The sequence below is a fragment of the Suricata suricatta genome, chromosome 13, assembly GCF_006229205.1.
Source record: "Suricata suricatta isolate VVHF042 chromosome 13, meerkat_22Aug2017_6uvM2_HiC, whole genome shotgun sequence".
NCBI lineage: Eukaryota > Metazoa > Chordata > Mammalia > Carnivora > Herpestidae > Suricata > Suricata suricatta.
The window spans coordinates 27,277,656-27,286,835 of NC_043712.1; the positions used below are offsets into that span (position 1 = coordinate 27,277,656).

The 9,180-nt window shown below is 38.7% G+C and overlaps 1 pseudogene; it reads left to right on the forward strand.

Annotated features, from left to right (window-relative positions):
* Positions 1–1,268, forward strand: part of LOC115275887 — a 1,936-nt pseudogene extending 668 nt beyond the window's left edge.
* Positions 1,269–9,180: the final 7,912 nt, after the last annotated feature.

Sequence of the window (9,180 nt, forward strand, 5' to 3'; positions counted from 1 at the left end):
TTTGTGTTTTTTAATCCCCAGTAGCAAATAATACCAAAAAACATTAATCTAAGGGAGGTTTTAGTGGTCATTATACACCAGAACATCAGAATAACAGGGGAAGACACTCATTTTATCAGACAAGATCAGCTGCATTCAGGGTGATATGGCTGTAGACCACTTATTTTATCTTATTTTATTTTTAATACAATTTATTGTCAACTTGGTTTCCATATAACATCCAGTGCTCCTCTGCACAAGTGCCCTCCTCCATGCCCATCATCTCCATCCCCCTTCCCCCTCCCCCTTCAGCCCTCAGTTCATTTTCGGTATTCAAGAGTCTCTCATGATTTGCCTCCCTCCCTCTTCCTAACTCTTTCCCCCCTTCCCTTCCCCATTAGACCACTCATTTTAAATGAGATGTGTGATATACTAAATTTCCTCCTTGACTGGCTGCTGAAATTCTAAGATAATATAGTCATATCTTACACAAGTGTATCTGAAATCTTTTTTTTTACTGTTTTTATTTATTTTAGAGAGAGAGAGAGACAGTATGAACAAGGGAGGGTCAGAGAGAGAGGGAGACACAGAATCTGAAGACAGGCTTCAGGCTCTGAGCTAGCTGTCAGCACAGAGCCCAATGTGGGGCTTGAACCCACGAACTGCAAGATCATGACCTGAGCTGAAGTCGGACACTTAACCGACTGAGCCACCCAGGCACCCCAGCATATCTGAAATCTTACACAAATAGGGCTTATGATGACATACTTTAATTTTTGTTTTGGGTTATAGGGTATAACTTTAAACATTAAGTTAGTGTATTGTTAGTATTCAAAAATAGGCACATGTAATATACAAATGTAATAACTATTAGACTTTTTAGCTAATTTATTATTAACCTCTGTTTTAGGCTGAATTGTGTCCCTCCAAAACTCATGTTAAAGCTCTAACTCCCCAGGATCTCAGAATGTATCTAAATTTGGAGATAAGGCCTTAATGAGGTGACTAAGTTAAAATGAGGCTATTAGTGTCAGCCCTCATACAATCAGAGTGATGTGACTTTAAGAAAAAATTTAGACACACATGGGTACAGAGGGTTGCTCACACACAGAGGAAAGGACATAGCAAGAAAACAGCTATCTGCAAGCCAGGGAGAAGTTTTAGAAGAAATCAAATCTGCCAACAGTTTAATTTTGGACTTCAGACCTCCAGAGCTATGAGGAAGTCAGTTTCTGTTGTTCACACAATCCAATCTGTGCTATTTCATTAGGGCAGTGTTAGGAAACTAGTACAATGTCTTTTTCAGCATTGCTAAATTTAATGGAAATGTGACTACAAAGTGTGACTATGTTTTACATGTGTGGAAATATTTGTGTCTGCAGATAGATGTGTGTGATGTGAATGTCCATGTATAAATGGGGAAGGTCTGCACATATATATATTGAATAAAAATAGGGTAGAGGAGTGCCAATCTCAAACAAAAATAGAGTTTAGCATGTTGTTTTTGGTCTTAGATGGCTGACATTATTTTGTAAATTCAAAGAAGCTCCAGGATGTTTCAGTGAAACTGCAAGTACCCTTCCCTTTTTATTGTGCTTTCCCCTGGCACCCAGATGCTTCAATCCAAGGGTATAATAAAGCCATAAGAATTTAGAAACAAATACATGATATATCTATATTATATAATTGACAGCACCCCAATCCCACTAAAATGGTGTGAAATGTTGAAATACATGAAATATTATATAAACCACAATACACAAAGAATTTAAAAATGTACACTCATCAGCATTTGTAATATTTGTATGTCTTTTCTGGACCAGAAGACTAAATGTGTGGTCAATGTGCAAAACTTATTTTCTCTTTATCATGAGGTTGTCATCACAGTCAATAAAATAGTTGTGATGGCTTGGATCCAGAAAGCAATGGAATGAAGAAGATAGGATGCATATGGGAATTATAGGGCTGTAGGGCTGGATTTGATTTCTCAGATATGAATAAACAGTCATCAGTGATGATTGGTCCATTGGTCTAAGTAGAAAACTCTGATGCAGCTATTGATTGGATGAGAGGAGATGCCTAAGGATGATGATTTCACAAAGATAGGTGTGCATGTTCGTTGACTAATTGGCTGTGCATTGATGGTTAGACTTACAGGTGAAGAGAGATATGTGAAATCTGGAGAGAATTCAGGACTAAAGCTGTACATACATTGGGAAGCCTTTTGCACAGAAATGGAAATTGAGCCCTAGGTGTGGATGATGTTGTCTAGTGAGAAATTTAGGACAATTGCCTATAAAATTGTTGGCGATAGTGGTGCTTGGGTGACTCAGTTGGTTAAGCATCTGACTTCACCTCAGGTCACAATCTTGCAGTCTGGGGGTTTGAGCCCCGCATTGGGCTCTGTGTTGACAGGTAGCTCAGATCCTGGAGCCTGCTTTGGATTCTGTGTCTCCCTCTCTCTCTGCCCCTCCTCTGCTCGTACTCTGTCTCTCTCTCAAAGATCATAAACACTTAAAATTAAAAAAAATAAAATGGTTTGCTATATTTTCATGCTATTGGTCAGAACTGTGGTAAATATGAAAGAATAGTACACTTGGGATCTAGAGTAAATTATCCAAAGAATACAGAAACGCTGATTTGAAGAGGCACATGGATCCCAAATATTTTAGCAGTGCTATCAACAGTAGCCAAATTATGAAAAATCCCAAATGTCCACCGACTGATGAATGGATAAAGAGGAGAGTAGTATAAACACACACACACACACACACACACACACACACACACAATGGAATATAAGTGATCAGAAAGAATGAAATCTTCTCATTTGCAACAACGTGTTTAGAACTAAAGTATATTATGGTAAGTGAAATAGGTCAGACTGAGAAAGACAAATCTAATGATTTCACCTATATGTAGAATTTAAGAAACAAAACAGATGAACATCCGAGAAGAGAAGGAAGAAATAAAATAAGATAAAAAAAATAGAGGGACACAAACCATAAGAGACTCTGAAATACATAGACAAACCGAGCGTTGCTGGAAGAGAGATGGGTGTGGGATGGACTCACTGGTTAATGGGCATTAAGGAGGGCACTTGTAATGAGTACTGGGTATTATATGTCAATGATGAATCACTAAGTTTTCCTAAAACCAATACTACACTATATGCTAGCTAACTTGAATTTAAATTAAAAAAATTATAACTTTTTTGTTTGTATGTAATCTCAGTGATCTTAGGCAATTTCTTTTTCTTAACATTTATTTATTTATTTTGAGAGAGAGAAAGTGTGTGCACATGCCCGCAAGCAGGGGAGGGGCAGAGAGACCGGGAGAGATCCCCCGCCTGCCTAACACATACAATGTGGGAGTTGATCCCATGAACTGTGAGATCATGTCCTGAGCTGAAATCAAGAGTTGGACCTGAAAATCAAGTTACCCAGCCTCCCCGATCTTAGGCATTCTTAAACATCCGAATCTAATTTCCTTGTTTATGAAATAGGAATAAGTTTTTTTTTTTTAGATATTTTAAAATGTTTATTTGGGGAGGGGAGGGGCAGAGTGAGAGGGAGACACAGAATCTGAGGTAGGCTCCAGGCATGAGCTGTCAGCACAGAGCCTGACAAAGGGCTGGAACCCAAGAACTGTGAGATCATGACCTGAGCTGAAGCCGAACACTCAACCAAATGAGACACCCCAGGCGCCCAGGGAATAATTTATTTAATATATTTATAATAATTATTTAAAATTCATATTTGATAATTCTCAAAGACCACTTGACAATTTGCTTATCACTTTGAGACTCAATTTTTGATCTTATTTTCTGACTAGATTCTTACTTCACTTATTTCAATTTACTTATGATTTCAAATGTATTGAGCAATATATATAAATGTGTTATATACCTAGACCTATCATTCTGGAGTTTTTATGGATATAAGCATAATATACGCCAAGTTATCTCTCTTTCTCTCTTTGTCTTTCACTCTTTCTCTGACAGTCTGAATCGAGTCATTTCTGGTGTGGGCAACCTCTTAATTCTACTGGATTATAACAACCTGAACTGGGTTCTGACAGCCTGAGCTGGGCCTCCCTTTCATGTTGACATTTTACTTATTCCATCAGGCCCCCAAACATTCTGCTGGGCAGAACAAGCAGGGATTCCCTCCTGAACTCCGTTGGGGTGTTGAAACCTTTGCTGGGGGGCCCTTGAGCAGAGTCGCTCTCCTCCTCCAGCTCAGGTGGTGGCGCTGTACCAGGCAGCTCACCTGTACTATGTGTAAATACATGTTAGGATAGCACATAAAACATAATACTACCATTATTATTCACTAGCAATTTCAAGGGAATTGTTTGAAAGAAAATATTTAAAAAAAGACTATTGCTTCTTAAAGTCTGAAATTGTTAGTATTCTTTAAAAAGGATTTATACAACTGATATATTTTCCCCCAGAAATTCCTCATTACAGAATAACTATACACTGGTAAGATTTTTGCCTACCCAGGCCAAATAACCTCATCAGTATATTTTGCAATCAAATGTATTAGTCTACATTTAAAGTTAGCTGATATTTTACCCAAAGCTTTTAGATATGTTGTTTACTCAATGAAATGATACATAAATTCAAGATTTGGCTATTGTTGACATTGCTGCTATGAACATTGGGGTACATGTGCTCCTATGCATCAGCACCTCTGTATCATTGGGAGATTTTTGATAACTGATTTGATTTCTTCACTTATGGGTCTGTTCAGATTTTCTGTCTCTTCCTGTTTGAATTTTAGTAGTGCATATGTGTTTAGGTATTTGTGCATTTCTTTTAGGTTGTCCAGTTTTTTGGCATAAAATTTTTCATAGTATATTCTGATGATTGATGTATTTCTGAGGGATTGGTTGTAATAGATTCGTTTTCATTCATGATTTTGTCTATTTGAGTGTTCTCTCTTTTCTTTCTGAGGAGCCTGGTTAGAGGATTATCAAATTTGTATATTTTTTCAGAAAACCAACTCTTGGTTTCATTGATCTATTCACCTTTTTTGGATTCTGTATTGCTTATTTAAAAAAATTTTTTTAAATAGTTTATTGCCAAATTGGATTCCATATAACACCCAGTGCTCTTCCCCACAAGTGCCCTCCTGCATTACCACCATCTCCCTTCCCCCTCCCCCTCCCCCTTCAACCCTCAGTTCATTTTCAGCATTCAATAGTCTCTCAGGTTTTGCATTCCTCACTCTTCGCAACTCTCTTTCCCTCTTCCCCTCCCCCTGGTCCTCCATTAGGTTTCTCCTGTTCTCCTGTTAGACCTATGAGTGCAAACCTATGGTATCTGCCCTTCTCTGCCTGACTTATTTCGCTTAGCATGACACCCTCAAGGTCCATCCAATTTGCTACAAATGGTCTTATTTCATTCTTTCTCATTGCCATGTAATACTCCAATGTATGTATATACCACATCTTCTTCATCCATTCATCAGGTGATGGACATTTAGGCTCTTTATTTCTACCCTGATCTTTATTAGTTCTTTTCTTCGGCTGGTTTTGGGATGCTCTTGCTGCTCCCCTTCTAGTTCCTTTTGGTGCTCTGTTAGATTTTGAATTTGCACTTTTTCTAGTTTGTTGAAATAGGCCTGGATCGCAATACACTTTCCTCTTACAACTGCCTTTTCTGCATCGCAAAGAGTTTGGATTGTTGTATATTTGTTTTCATTTGTTTCCATATATTTTTTAGTTTCTTCTCTAATTGCCTGGTTGTCCCATTCATTCTTTAGTAGGGTGTTCTTTAACCTCCATCTTTTTTGAGGTTTTCCAGATTTTTTCATGTGATTGATTTCAAATTTCATAGCATTGTGATCCAAAAGTGTGCATGGTATGATCTCAATCTGTTTATATTTATGGTGGATTGCTTTATTACCCAGTATGTGATCTATCTTGGAGAATGTGCCATGCACACTCGAGAAGAAAGTAAATTCCCTAGCCTCAGGATGTAGGCCTCTGAATATATCTGTCAAATCCATCTGTTCCAATGTGTCATTCAGGTCCATTTTTTTCCTTAGTGATTTTCTGTTTAAATGATCTATCCGTTGCTGTATGTGGAGTTTTACATTCCCCTGCATATAACACATTCCTTTTATTTATTTTTTTAATGTTTTTTTATTTATTTTGGAATGACAGAGAGAGACAGTGCAAGCAGGAGAGGGTCAGAGAGAAAGGGAGATACAGAATCTGAAGCAGGCTCCAGGCTCTGAGCTAGCTGTCAGCACAGACAGAGCTCGATGCCGGGCTCAAACCCATGAACTGTGAGACTGTGACCTGAGCCAAAGCCGGATGCTTAACCGACTGAACCACCCAGGTGCCCCAGAACATTCTTATTAATAAGATTGTTTCTGTTTATGATTGTTTTCTGTATGTGGGTGCTCCAGAATTTGGCACGTAGATGTTTATAATTGTTAGCTTTTCCTGGTGGAGAGACAGTGTAATTATTATATAATGCCCCTTTTCATCTTTTGTTACTGCCTTTACTTTAAAGTCCAATTTGTCTGATATAAGAATGGCTACTCTGTCTTTCTTTTGATTTCCAGTGACACGACAGATATTTCTCCATCCCCTTACTTTCTTTTTTTTTTTGAATAGTTAACATTTATTCTGATGCCTCATATTTTACAACTTGAGTGTTCTGAGTGTTTTCTTTTCTTTTTTTTTTTTTTAATATTTTATTTGTATGGAATCCATCCCCTTACTTTCAATCTGAAGGTATCTTCAGGTCTAAACCGATTCTCTTGTAGACAGCAAATAGATGGATTTTGGTTTTCTTTTTTTTTCCTCTCTCTCTCTCTCTTTCTTTTTTTAAAAAAATTTTTAGTGTTTTATTTATTTTTTATACAGAGAGAGATGAGAGGGGGAGGGGCAGAGAGAGAAGGAGACACAGAACCAGAAGCAGGCTCCAGGCTCTGAGCCAGCTGTCAGCACAGAGCCTGACGCGGGGCTCGAACCCATGAACATGAGATCTGACCTGAGCCGAAGTCTGACGACGCTTAACCGACTGAGCCACCCAGGCGCCCCTCTCTCTTTTTAAAAAAAATTTTTTTTATTTTTATTTTTTTAATAGTTTATTGTCAAATTGGTTTTTACCTAACACCCAGTGCTTCTCCCTACAAGGGCCCCCCACCAAGACCATCACCCCCTCCCTCCTTCCCCCTCCCCCTTCAGTCCATGGTTCGTTTTCAGTATTCAGTAGTCTCCCTTGATCTGTGTCCCACACTCTCCCCTGCTCTCTTTCCCCCTTTCTCTCCCCATGGTCCTCTGCCAGGTCTCTCCTGTTAGACCTATGAATGCAAACATATGGTATCTATCCTTCTCTGCCTGACTTATTTCGCTTAGCATGACATCCTCGAGGTCCATCCACCTTTCTACAAATGGCCATATTTCATTCTTCCTCATTGCCCTATAGTACTCCATTGTATACATATATATGTATATATACCACATCTTCTTGATCTATTCATCAGGTGATGGACATTTGGGCTCTTTCCATGATTTGGCTATTGTAGAAAGTGCCGCTATGGACATTGGGGTATATATACTCCTATGCATCAGCACTTCTGTATCCTTTGGGTAAATCCCTAGCAGTGCTATTGCTGAGTCATAGGGGAGTTCTAGCGATAGATTTTTGAGGAGCCCCCACACTGTTTTCCAGAGCGGCTGCACCAGTTTACATTCCCACCAACAGTGTAGGAGGATGCCTGTCTCTTCACACCCTAGTCAGTGTCTACAGTCTCTTGATTTGTTCATTTTAGCCACTCTGACTGGTGTGAGATGGTATCTCAGTGTGGTTTTGATTTGAATTTCCCTTATGATGAGTGACGCTGAGCATCGTTTCATGTGCCTGTTGGCCATCTGGATGTCCTCTTTGGAGAAGTGTCTATTCAGGTCTTCTGCCCATTTCTTCACTAGATCATTCATTTTTCGTGTATGGAGTTAGTGAGTTTCTTGTAGATTTTGGAGACTAGCCCTTTATCTGATATGCCATTTGCCACTATCTTTTCCCATTCTGTCAGTTGCCTATTAGTTTTTTTGATTGTTACCTTTGCCTTGCAAAAGCTTTTTAACTTGATGAGGTCCCAGTAGTTCATTTTTGTTCTTGCTTCCCTTGCCTCTGGGGATGTGTCGAGGAAGAAATTGCTGCAATTGAGGTCTAGGAGGCTATTTCCTGCTTTTTCCTCAAGGGTTTTTATGGTTTTCCTGTCTCACATTCAGATCCTTTATCCATTTTGAGTTTATTTCTGTGAATGGTGTCAGAAAGTGGTCTAATTTCATTTTTCTACATGTTGCTGTCCAGCTCTCCAAACACTGCCTTTTGAAGTGGCTGCCTTTTTTCATTGGACACTCTTTCCTGCTTCGTCAAAGATTAATTGGCCATATACTTGGGGGTCCAGTTCTGGGTTCTCTATTCTATCCCACTGGTCCATGTGTCTGTTTTTGTGCCAGTACCATACTGTCTTGATGATGACAGCTTTGTAGTAGAGGCTAAAGTCTGGGATTGTGAAGCCTCCCATTTTGGTTTTCTTCTTCAATATTACTTTGGCTACTCGGGGTCTTTTGTGGTTCCATATGAATTTTAAGATAGTTTGTTCTAGCTTTGAGAAGAATGCTGGTGCAACTTTGATGGGGATTGCATTGAATGTGTAAATTGCTTTGGGTAATAATGACATTTAACAATGTTTATTCTTCCAATCCATAAGCACAGAATGTTTTTCCATTTCTTTGTGTCTTCTTCAATTTCCTTCATAAGTCTTCTATAGTTTTCAGCATACAGGTCTTTTACATCTTTGGTTAGATTTATTCTTAGGTATTTTATGGGTTTTTGTGCAACTGTGAATGGGATCTGTTTCTTGCTTTCTCTTTCTGTTGTTTCATTTTTGGTGTATGGATTTTAGTTTTCTACCCTTTATGCTACCCTGTGCTGCTTGAGTGGAGTGTTAAATTCATTCACATTCAGTGTTATTATTGAAAAGTGTGGGTTTAGAGTCATTGTTTTCTCTGTAGCATTCATGCTTGAGGTGGTGTCTCTGGTACCTTGTGTTCCTTGCAACATTTCCCTCAATGAGTCCCTCTTAGGATTTCTTGTAGGGCTGGTTTGGTGGTGATGAATTCTTTCAACTTTGTTTATTTGGGAACACTTTTATCTCTCATTCTATTTTA